Here is a 12785-nt window from a genome sequence, read left to right as displayed (position 1 = left end):
GAAAACGACAATGTAGAGACAAATACTTAAATTATGATTTGTAAGTAATAATAAATACTTTGGGCTTTCGAAGTGGTAAAGGTTTTGAATTGGCACTGTATCTGAAGATTTCAGATATTTTTAAATGAGGGAAAAAGAACTGGGGAAAGTCTCAACTTTAGAAGAAGAAAAAAAGCTTGTACTTAAAAGATGCTTTAAAAAAAAAAAAGTCTCTCACTGTAGCTATAGCGCTCACACTGGAAACAAGAATAAAAATGGTCCGTTAGGATTTTTCTGGGGAGTAAGAATCGTTTCAAGGAAGAAACTGGCAGAGCTATGGAAATTTTGGACAGGGGCAGGAAAAAGCTGTAGCGTTTTGGACGCCATGAGAGCGATACGAAGAAGTATTTTACATTGTGATAAATGTTTTTCTTCTTTTCCTAGAGAAATTAAATATTTCTTTAAGAAGATAGAAGTCTCCCCTTCTCCCCACAAGTTAAAGTGTCTTTGGCTCTGCTTCTAGGACTTCTAGGAACGTGCAATTAAAATAAAAGCGAAACAACAAAACGCTTGCAGTATTTAGGGTTTTTTTCTTTCCTCTTCTTTTTGGAAGCGCTCACGAAAACTCAAACACTTTCTCCAAGCGCGGAAGCTGGGAGTTGCGTGGCTGTCGGACAGCTGCCGCACACTCGGGGAGGACTGCGGTCCTGCACGGGCCGCCTCCGTCCGCCCGCGGCTTCGGCGCCGCGCGGCTCCAAGGGGGTGTGTCCCGCCCGGCGTGCCCGGACAGCGGCCTCCGCGGCGGGCCCACCTGCAGCGGCCGGCAGCCCGGCCCGGCCCGGCCCGGCGCGGGGCCCACACACACCCCCTCCCGGAGCTGAAGCCGGGAGCTGGTCTCTCTCTCCTTCCAGCCCCGCGGCTGTCGGCCGCGTCCAGGGGGAACCCTGGATTCCTCCCCACGCGGACCTCCCCCTCCAGTCTGCGCGGCCGCGACCGAGAGAGACGGACAGACACACAGGCCCCGGGGCCTCCCCGTTAGGCGCCGGCGCCAGTCCGCGCCGTGGGCAGCCTCCTCCCCGCAGCCTCCGCAAGCCGGGCGGGGAGTCAGCGAGCGCCGGGGGAGGGCTGCAGGGCGGAGAAAGAGCATCCCCGCGCCGCCGCCGCCACTGCCGCCACCGCCGCCGCCCGGCTGGGAGAGGCCTCGTCACAGCCGCCGCCGAGGCGGCGGCCGCAGATCTCGCGGTGTTTGCCGGCGGCCGCGCCGCCATATTGTGTGACAGTATTTTGATTTGCACTGGGCTGGCGGAGCCGCGGCGAGAGCGAGCGAGAGCTGGGGGGGTGGGGGGAGGGCGGCGAGCGCGAGGGGGGTGGGGGCAGCGGGAGGTAGGGAGGCCGAGCGAGCCGGGGCGGAGGAGCGGGCAGCGGCGACGCCACCCAGCCACCGTTTCTGCTCGGCAGCAGCCGCCGGCGGGGCGACCCAGCCCGACCCCCTCCCCTCCCCCTCAGCCACGAGCGGCGGCGGCGGCGGCGGCCGCGGGGAGGTGGCGGCGGCGGCGGCGGCCGATCGGAGGGGCTGAGCGGGGAGGGCGGGAGGGCTGAGGTGTCCCCCCTGTCGGGTGGAATCGGAGGCGGCGGCGGCGCTGGCGGCGGCCGTGGTGGAGGCGGCGGCGACGGTGACGGTGGAGACGGCTGCCCTAGTGGGAGAGGCGGCGGCGGCGGCCGAGGAGGAGGAGGGGGAAGCGGCGGCGAAGGGTAAGCGGACAGCGCAGCCGGGCCTCGGCGGGATCCCGGGTCTCGGCTCTCCCCTCCGCTCCGCTCCGCGCACCCCCCTCCGCCTGGAACTGGCTCTGCCGTTTCGCAAGGCCCGTGCGGGCGGCCGCTTCACGCTCGCACTCTTCCTCCCTCCGCCTCCTTCCTTCCCCCGGTGGTGAGGCGGAGAGGGAGCCCCCCCAGGTCCTCCCGACCGGGTGGGGGTGGGGAGCATCGGGCCGGGCCTGGGCCCCGGGAGGACTGTCTGGGGGAGGGGGAGGGGGAGAGCCCCGGCTGGGGGGGTGCCAGGGGTGGGGAGGGCCCCTGCCTGCACCGGTGCCTCCGGCCTGCCCCTCGGGCGAGTGTGAGATCGGGGTGACGGATAGGCACCTCCTTTTGGGGAGCCGTGGTCCCGAGAAAGATGACCTGCAGGAGAGGCGTTGGCAGGAAAGACCGAGAGAATTCTTTCGGGGTCTGGGGGAGAAGGTCGTTCCCTTTCCAGTGTTGGTTTCCTGCAGCCCTGAAGTGAGGAGCGAGCCCCGCTGTGATCATGTGGCCCCTAGATTTCACGAGAGTTGGCTGCTCGATCAGCCTCACACCGTAAGACTGTGGTTGTGGCAGGGAGGCTGTAAAGGTCTGGCGAGTACTAGCCAGGTGACAGGTGTATCTTTCGGTTGCTGATGTTGTGGTATTGCTCAGGCAAAGTTGTATACCAGAGTGTCACAGGCCGGGTGAGTTTGTATTTATGTGTTTGGCCATGTTTCATTCCATATATAGTATATTTGAGATGTTAGGTTTCCATTCTTCAAGTCAGCTTAATTGTCGTGGAGAAATTCTTCAAATGTTTCTGATAAGAGGAGCTTCCAGGAGAGCGGAGGGAGTTTGCAGCTTCTCAGCGGTTTCTCAAGAAATTCAGGTACCCAGTCCCAGGCTGTTCTCAAGTGCCTTTATTCATTGAAAAGTTCTTGAACACTAAGGTTGTATTCGAGGCAACAGTGAGGCAGTATAATTTTGCATCCATTTTGTCTGTTTTAGGTAAGTTTGTAGGTAAAGCTGTCGAATTTCAGGGTCAGGTTGGTTCTCGTTTTATAAAAGAAATTACTTTGTGCCTTAGCTCACACAGAGGAGTATGTTGCTCATTATGCAATTTCAGATTTAGCCGGGAATTTTGGTGGGCATGGAGAATTTTTGCTTTCAGTTTTTACACTCCTGCTGCTTACCACATTCTTCATACAGTAGCAGCAAAATGACACCTTTTAAAAAAATACCTTTGAACTTTTCATAACAGTGAAGTCCTGATTGATTTTAAGAGCTAACAGCTTGCGAGACTTTAGATGAAAACATTGCATTCTCTACTAAAGGAAGACATGCTTTTCATCTCACTGTATGGTTTGCCTGAGGACATAAATTAGAAACAATAGGAGGAACTGTCAGATAAATGAGCTACAAATTAAATTAGAACCAAGTTGGTTTAGAAAGGATCCTATAGCTTTCAAAAAAAAGGTGTGTGGGACGAATGTATTGAATGATGGTATTATCAGTGTGTTAACAGGAAATAGAACAAAAATTCCAGTGATTCAGAACTTCTGTTGGGGTTTTTCCCCCTTAAAATGTATTCAGTTTTTAATAGAGGGTGCTTAAGATTTAAATCTTGAAAGGATCAACTGAAAGTTGAAGGTGTTAATTAGATGAGTAAGTCATCCACTAGAAATATACTCCATTATTTCGTTTTTCTCTTGAGTGCATGGAATAACCTTTCCTGAATTGAAAAGTATTCTCAAAGGACACTAATGAAATGTAGCCTTTCAACCCTCTTTCGTGGACTGTCACATAGTAGAACCCGTGCTTTTGTAACTCATTTAAGAAGTGAGAAATATCAGAATGTCATGTATTACAGATTTCCTGAAAAATAAATTTTAACTTGGATCAATACTGTTTGATTGAAATAATACTTATATTTGTTCCTCCCTTTAATGGAGAGAAGTACTTGGCCTTCAACTAAGGATATTGTTTAAAACTTGCATAGCAATTATTGCACCTAATGAAATGAGGAGGTTTTTAAACTCTGCAGTTAAGTGGGTACTACCCAGAACCCTAATTATGTCATTACTGAGTACTGTTTTAGTATTTGTAACACATAGCACTTAGGTAAATGTTTTAACATGATTGGTCTTGTGGTTCTTGATAGAATTAAAAACCCATTCTACTTCTGTAGTTTTCCGTGTAAGGAAAATTCTTTTCTTCAAATACTGTTTAGATGAAATGTACATACATATCTATGAACATACTGCATTTTGGAAAATGGGTGTAATATAGACTATTTACATGAAACTCATGAGTTTCAAGCCAAAAAAATCTGTGAAGAATGTCTGAATTTTATAAAACAGCATTTTTTTTAGGTATATAAACTGAACAAGACTATAAGTTTACCTTTTTTTTAATGACCATCAACATTTTAAAGGCAAATTTTTGCCTTGTTATAGATGTTTGGGGGGGGGGGAGTCCCTGCTAATCTTTATAATATATAAAGTTCATAAATAAAACTGTAATTCAAAAAGGCTTCAGTTCTGTTATATCTCTTCCTGGCTAGGCTCCCATGACCCAGAACAGCAGTAGCGTTTTCCCCTTGTTTCACTTAGTTCATCTGTATTTGATCCATCAGAAATTGGGACTCTTTAATAAAAATAGAAGGGTAATGAGGTAAGAACAGAGGCAAGTGTGAAAGTTGGGGCAAAAGAGAAATAAGGAGAAGATAGAGGATAAGATAGTGGGAGAGGATTAGATGAACAGTTTTAGGCAGCCAGGAATTTGGAGATGTAGGTAGGGGTGGCTGCCAAGCGTAGGAAAGTGATCATGCTGAACTGTATGAAGGAGATTTGCTCTGAATCTTTTGATAGACTTGACAATCTATATATGTCATCTTATTTTAAACTCTCTGTATTAACATGGTAAGGATTTGGAGACACTAAAATTATATGAAATTTGAATATATGTACATATTTATTTACCCCTGGCTCATATTTCCAGAATACTTATTGTATTTTAACATTTCATCTTATGATTCTGATCCTAAAAAATCAAGGATACTTGTTTAATCAGAAAGCTAAAAACCTGAGTAAGTACTCTTAGGGGTAGCTAGTACTATACTTTTTACATTCTCTTTAGTTAATCACTAAACTTGACTAGATAGAGTAAGATTAAGAATGGCTGTCTTTTTCTTTGTTTTCTAGATATTCCATCCCTCAAAACACCATATTTAGTACTAAGTAGTACTTAACTACTTGTAGTCAGCTTCATTAAAGTTACGTATTTCGCTTAGACTTTTCATTTGGATTTTTATTGACTCATTTCAGATTATGCTTAGTTTCCAGTTTCTTAATCTTCAAAAAAGAATGAGCTACTGTTAAAAGCATCACTAACAAGTTGATGTTTCAGAAGGAGATCCAAGGCAGAATTGTTACAAAGTAAAAATATGGCCGCCTGACCAGGTGGTGACACAGTGGATAGTGTCCTACTGGGATGCGGAGGACCCGGTTCGAGACCTTGAGGTCACCAGCTTGAGCGCGGGCTCATTGGGTTTGAGCAAGGCTCACCAGCTTGAGCCCAAGGTCGCTGGCTCAAGCTAGGGGTCACTCGGTCTGCTTTAGCCCCCCCCCCCCCCCTCCGGTCAAGGCACATATGAGAAATAAATCAATGGACAACTAAGGAACCGCAATGAAGAATTGATGTTTCTCATCTCTCTCCCTTCCCGTCTATCTGTCCCTATCTGTTCCTCTGACTCTCTGTCTCTGCCACAAAAAAAAAACAAAAAAACAAAAAAAAAAAAACATGGCGATAGATAGATAGATAGATAGATAGATAGATAGATAGATATCAATAAAAGATCTCTGAAATTTGATTAAAGTTTTGGCACTTAAAAATGCATTCATTTGAAATTCATTTATGTAGACCAGGGGTAGTCAACCTTTCTATACCTACCACCCACTTTTGTATCTCTGTTCGTAGTAAAATTTTCTAACCACCCACCGGTTCCACAGTAATGGTGATTTATAAAGTAGGGAAGTAACTTTACTTTATAAAATTTATAAAGCAGAGTTACAGCAAGTTAAAGCATATAATAATAACTACTTACCAAGTACTTGATGTCGGATATTTGCCAAGTTTGGCAGAATAAATCTTTATAAAACAACTTACTATAGTTAAATCTATCTTTTTATTTATACTTTGGTTGCTCCGCTACTGCCCACCATGAAAGCTGGAACGCCCACTAGTGGGCCGTAGGGACCAGATTGACTACCAGTGATGTAGACCCTCTTATCTCCTGATGTTGCTTGATGATGAGGCTTTGCTAAATGTGTCCATCTGATTTGCCTATCATTGTTAATATAAAGCTTTAATAAGAAATTTTATATTTCTAATTATCTATTCCAGTTCAACATTTGCTATCAAGGTATTGGTAAATTTCTTTTAACCTTTAATATCTTAATGTTAACATTTTTAGTGTTTGTTACATAGTATAGGAAAGAGAAAGAAACTGTTGTAATATTTACTGAATGCCTATTGGGTACCCAGCTTTCATTGATTTCACAAATATTTACTGCACTCTTAGTATGTGCCAGGACCTTCAAGATGCTGGAAATGCAGCAGTGAATAACATACACAAAATTTTTGTCCTCATATAGTTTACATTTTAATGTGGAAGACACAGATAAGTAAAATGTAGTTTATCTCGGAGAAAAAAGTACTGTGGGGAAAAGTAAAACAGAAAAGGGGTTTGGGAAATGGACATAGCCTATTTTAAGAATGGTGTAATGGATATTATCCTTGCTTTCAGAAACAAAAACTATCCTATACATAGATTTTCTCGTTTACGAATATACTTTATAACTTGGGAACATGGTTGTGTTTGTACAGAGTTTCAATTAATAGCGGTTTCCTTTTGTTAGTACTTCAAAAGTTGGTTTGAGGCTCATAGAAAATTTGGAGTTTACTATCCTGGTAATCACCTATTAGCTTTGTGATTTGGGGCCAATTACAATGTCTTAGCTTCTCCGAGCTTGTTTTTTGTTTGTTTTTCTGTACAATGAATTATATCTGTAAGTTTGTTGTGATGAAAATTATACATTTTATGTAAATTATCTGATATAGAAGGGGCTCAGTAAATTGCAACTTTTTTGTTTACTGCCTATCTGGAGGTCAGTGAAACATAGCTGAAGTTGGTGACTCTTCCAAGATGTTCTCATAGTACTGTGGGACATTGTCTAATGTACATTTTATTTGAACAACTAAAGCAGTCTTGTCTCTGATAGCATGAGGTTAATTAAAATGCAACTGTAACTTATAGTCATTAGTGCTTTCCGGGGAGTTTGTACATGTTATCTGGTCAACATGATATCAGAAGTAAACCTGTTTTTTACCTTTTCCTGGTGAAGGAAGGTTGTGACTCGTCTTGTTGTATAGGTTGATGAGCTGGGTCTCAGCATTTTGACAAGTAGATACAAATACTGTGTAAGATCCCAATTCATGGAAATACTTGTAAAACGTTTAGTACAGTGCCTGACATATTGTAAATGTTTCAATTCAGTAAATGTTTGCTATTTTTATTATTTATTACTTACTCCTTTGTTGTGTGAAGAAAGGTAACTCAAAGAATTTACAGAGTATTAAGGAAAACTTTTACAAAGATAAAATAATGCAAATGTGAATGACCTTTTTTGAGGAAAGAATAGACTAGCCAATCAAATTGCAGTTGTTTTTCATTTTTTGATTTGGAGATCACTAAATTGAGTTTCCCGGTGACCATCTCTTATTTTCTTTTCACTCCTGACTTCACCATGTCTTCAGTACCTGGCCTATAGTTAGGAGCTCAGGAAATTCTGTTAAACACTGAATGATTCTTATTGATAGTTTTTCTGTATACCTCAACTCTTTGATAGTAAGCACCTTCTGAGTCTGAAAAGTGGCTACACTAGAATCTGTGATTTTAAGCACAAACTAAGATGTGATGCAAAGTCTTCTGAACGCCAATTTTTGTAATCTAGCTAAAATTTTGGAAAATATCCTAGAAATTGAAAGGAAGATATCATTCATTTGCAATTAGATTAATACATATTTGTTAACCATTCCCTGTGAGTTGTTGAAATAAAAGTGAATAGCAGTTTTAAAAAGTAGAGTAGAAAAAGTAATTCATGCATAAGTACATGCTCTTAGTTGCTAAAAGACAACTTTATCTTGTCTCTTCAAAACAGTTTCAATGAAACTGTAGGTTTATACCTGAATTTTATTTTTTAATTTTATTATGAATTAAGTGGCTCAGTCACTTTCTTAAATTCCTGTGATGTGGGAATACTGGTATTTTCATGGAAAAGGGAAGATATCCCACCTCACCCTACTTTAACAGTAACCATTTTTTATATGTTTAAGTCTTAGCACCAGTCAGCTTTTTCCTGTTCTGTGGCAAGTTATCCTCTGCCTAATGAATAATAATTTTAGCTTTCCTAAAACTTAGTACTTCCCTTAAGTTCTGAAACGTTAGTCATTTACACAAAATATTTCTTGGCTTTAAAAAAAATACCCACAAACATATATATAAGACAAATTGTTTATATTCAAATTTGGATAATTATTATTTTAGAAATGAGATAGAATTACATAAAATTGAATACTTTGATGCTCTAGTGGATTGTTTGCTTGTTTTGAACTGTAACAACCTCCCACCGGAAAAGGATATTACTGCTGAGTATTAGTTTGAGTGGCTTCAAAAAAGAAAATCTGATTTATCCACAAACAGGTACAACATAGACAAGGGCATATTAAGAATTTGTAGTATTTTAATTGCCTTGTTAAAGAAAACGGTATTCTTGTTTCACTTAAAAACAAAAACAGTCCTAGTACATGTCACAGAAGCCAAACAATAAAATGGGTGAGGTCCTGTAGAAAGAGACAGGAGAAGCAAGAGTAAGCGATTAGAATTTAACAGATTTTTACATGAATGCTGATTATTATTAATAGAATTATTCAGAAGAACTAACCTGTTAAAGTGTGTGATCCTTGCAACCAAGCCCTCACCCCCAACATTGCCAAAACAGTAAGTCTAAAGTAATGCCACATTCCTGGATATATTACAGAGATTAGTGCTACCATCAAAGACTTGAAAGTTTCTGGGGGGTCATTCTGGCCATTTAACATGCCTGTTTAGTGCAGAAGACAGTTTCTGGGAGAATGAATTATTGAAAAAAAACAAAACAAATGCAACTGTAACTTTGTGAGTTGGGGCCAATTACAATGTCTTAGCTTCTCAGCTTGTTTTTACGTTTGTTTTTCTGTACAATGAATTATAATATCTGTAAGTTTGTGGTGATGAAAATTATACATTTTATGTAAATTATCTGATATAGAAGATAATTCTATATTCTATATGTAAAAGTAATTTTCACTTAGTAAATTCAGCTTTTTCCCAGGTTTATTAACTATACTTCCATCTGAATTAGTAAATGATATTTAGAATTTTAGCTTACAGTTTTTTTTTTAATTTTTTTTATTTATTTATTCATTTTAGAGGAGAGAGAGAGAGAGAGATTGAGAGAGAGAGAGAGAGAGAGAGAAGGGGGAGGAGCAGGAAGCTTCAACTCCCATATGTGCCTTGACTGGGCAAGCCCAGGGTTTTGAACCGGCAACCTCAGCATTCCAGGTCAATGCTTTATCCACTGCGCCACCACAGGTCAGGCATAGCTTACAGTTTTACGCTAAGATTTATTAAGGAAACTTTCTTTTGACCTTTAATATCTTAATGTTAACCTTTTTAGTTTTAGCAGAATTAAGCACATCACAAGTTTGTTTCCTGCCATTATGCCAGCCAGGCAGGCCAAGGATATTGCTTGTGTTATCGGTCTAGCGCCAGTAGTACCTAATTGAGAGAAAGGGTTTTCCATTCCCTATCAATGAGAGAAAATGCTTGCCAATATAAACAAATCTTGAAATCAACATCTTGATCTTGCTGATTCTCATACAGGCAAGTTTTGTTTAGTCAGAGAAATAAACAACAATAATTCTGATATGAACTGGAGGTAAAGGTATTAGAATGGGAAAAAATTATGAAATACATTTGGTCTTTTCAGCCTTGTTTTTATTGCTGAATAGTTTTGCTGTTAGCAAAGTCAGCATGTAGTATATATGTATATACTACATGTCATCGCTAGGAAATAGTTAACTTAGCAATATAGGCAAGAAAACTTACTTTTTAAAAGGAATTCAAAACAATGTGCATTCCATTTTAATCTGTTGAGCACAAATTATGCCATAGTTGCATGGTTAATTTTTAAAAAGCAATTAGTGACCTGATAAACTCTTAGGAACTTAAAACAGATGAATGTAGACATCACACGTAAGTGGTTATTAAAATTGAAAAGAGTTTTCAAGGAGATATCTAAGGGATCATTGTCAAAAGTTAGTAGAAATACAGATACTGTATTTTTGCACTGAGCGTAACTGGCTATTTACCTTTTGACTAGCATGTACCTGAACTGTACTTGACTATGCACTGTCTGCCACTTATGATGATTTTTTAAGAAGTGGAAACATAAATACATGGAAATGGGGGGGGGGGTGCCAAAAATTCCCATTTCCACATAAATGATTCTGTTTTACACATAAAAATGTATTGATATGTAGTGGTTGAACTTGCTTTTTCTTTCAGGTTTTTTCTGAGATTTTTCTAGCTGAGGTTCTTGGTTGGCCTGAGTGAGACATCCTCATTCTCTTCATGAGATTTTTCCCTCAGGAACAATGGCATGAATTTACAGGATGACTGTTCAGAGCAGTCACTGTAGCTCTGCAAGTGGAACAAGAAGTACTTTTTGGGGAAGGTAACTGGCTCATGGGAAAATTGGACTGATGAACTTAGCCAAACCAAGCCACAGGATTAGTACTTCCACTTTTATAGGATATCACATGATCAAAAGAATAGCAAGAAACTCCACGGAGTTTGTTTCATATGCCTTTTATGACACACCTGTGCAAAGTAGCTGCCTAACCCAAGAAGTCTTGCCTGACTCATTCTTCCACTGTGTTTCAGCTCTACATTTTTTATTAGTCAATCTAATTCACTTATCCAGTAGTTTTGAGTTCCTACTGAGTGCCAGGTACTTTGCTAGGTGACAAGGATGGAGAGATGAGTAAGATAGTTCTTGCCTTCAAGAGACTTACAAACTAGAATGCTATTCTGTAACAAATGCAATGACAGGGTTAAACATAGAGCACTAGCACTTTAGGAATCTATAGCAGGGATTGTCTGACTCAGATATGAGACGGACATCTTCATAAGAAAGGTGACACTTCATGTGTGTGTGTCAGACAGATAAGAGGGACAAGTTGGAAGAAGAGCAGCCATTTCGGTCAGAGGGAAGAACATGTGCAAAGGATGGAGGAAGTAGGGAAGGCCAGGCATGTTCAGTAACTGAGTAGTTCCACAATGCATTCAACACCAGCGCTGGGTTAATAGGAAGTGAAGTGGAGAATCGGAAGACAGAGTATGAAGGTGCTTACATGCTTTGTAAAGTAGATTTGACTTCATCCTAAGTGATGGAAGACAAGTGATTAAATTCACATGTAGAAAGATCTCTGGCTTCATTGTAGAGAATATTTTAGAAAAGATCCAGGTTTAGGGGAGAGGCAGATATTTGAGAGTTGATAAGGAGCTGAATTAGGACTGGGATTAAGGAGGAAAATAGGTGATGAATTTGAGAAGAGAATACTGAGTGTGAAGTAAAACAAGGTAAGGATTGTGCGTGGCCTGGCTTGAATACTGGCTGCATAGTGTAGTTAGTGCCTGTCATTCATCAGTACAAGAACGTACTGGGAGCAGTAGTAACAGGTGAGGAAGATATGAGTTGTGTTTGCTGATTTTAAGGTGTCTATGGAGAGAGAGAGAGGAAGAAGACATTGCTTTATATGGGAGGGGAGAAAGCGAAAACATCTCTGATTAGATGACATTTGAGCTGGTGCTTGAATGAAGTTATCAAGAAATAGCTTTCCAAATGGAGGCAGTAGCAAATGGAGAGGCCTTTAGGTGGGAACATACTTGCAATGTTCCAAGAGCAAGGCGGCCATTGTAGTTGGAGCTGATAAAAGAGGGAGATGGGTAGATGAGATCTGGGTATGTGCTTTTCATGTTGTATCTTTAGATTCTAGTCAGGTCTTTAAATTTTATTCAGGATGAGCCAGGAAGCCACTAAGGGTTTTAAGACATGATCTATTTGCCTCTTTTCCCCTCACTTAAAGCATGATTTATTTTTTGGTCATTGTGTGTACGTAGTTCTGTATCATTTATCATGTGTATAGATTCATACAGCCGTCACAGTCAGGAATAGAACTGGAATTGTTCACCACCACAAAGAAAGTTCTTTGTGTTGCCCCATGTAGATGTACCTCATCTTACCGTGGGGTTATGTCTCAATCGAGCTGTCATAAGGCGAAATATTATTAAGATGAAAATGAGGTTGGTAAACCTAAGCTACCAACACCAAAGCTTAGTCTGCCTATTCCTTTTTCTTTCTTTCTTTCTTTTTTTTTAGAGAGAAGTGGGGAGAAGCATGAAGCATCAACTCCCATATATACCTTGACCAGGCAAGCCCAGCATTTCAAACCAGCAACCTCAGTGTTCCAGGTCAACACTTTATCTGCTGTGCCACCACAGGTCAGGCTTAGCCTGCCTGCCTTAAACATGTTCAGAACACTTATGTTAGTTGGGCAGTTTTCTTAAGGTTCATCTCAAAAGTAAATGTCGCCTGACCTGTGGTGGCGCAGTGGATAAAGCGTCGACCTGGAAATGCTGAGGTCGCCGGTTCGAAACCCTGGGCTTGCCTGGTCAAGGCACATATGGGAGTTGATGCTTCCAGCTCCTCCCCCACTTCTCTCTCTCTGTCTCTCCTCTCTCTCTGTCTCTCTCTCTCCCTCTCCACTCTAAAATGAATAAATAAAAAATAAATAAAAATTAAAAAAAAAAAAAAAAAGTAAATGGCTTCCTACTCTTACCAGAAGCAAGAGACACAGATGGGCAC

At 41.4% G+C, this 12785-nt stretch overlaps 1 protein-coding gene across 4 annotated transcripts in view; it reads left to right on the top strand.

Moving 5' to 3' along the window:
- Nucleotides 1-1348: 1348 nt before the first annotated feature.
- The window catches only part of TAB2 (TGF-beta activated kinase 1 (MAP3K7) binding protein 2), a 72636-nt gene continuing 61199 nt past the window's right edge, over nt 1349-12785 (top strand). For 3 of the 4 annotated variants that reach the window (XM_066373032.1, XM_066373033.1, XM_066373028.1), the window contains exon 1: nt 1349-1731. The gene's annotated coding sequence lies outside the window, so the exon portion shown is untranslated. Of the gene's footprint in view, nt 1732-2505; nt 2645-12785 lie in introns of all 4 variants that reach the window. The other variant, XM_066373030.1, reaches the window with a different exon arrangement.

This window comes from Saccopteryx leptura, chromosome 3, assembly GCF_036850995.1.
Source record: "Saccopteryx leptura isolate mSacLep1 chromosome 3, mSacLep1_pri_phased_curated, whole genome shotgun sequence".
Classification (NCBI taxonomy): domain Eukaryota; kingdom Metazoa; phylum Chordata; class Mammalia; order Chiroptera; family Emballonuridae; genus Saccopteryx; species Saccopteryx leptura.
Note: the sequence above shows the minus strand (reverse complement) of the source record. Positions and strands in the feature narration are given on the sequence as shown.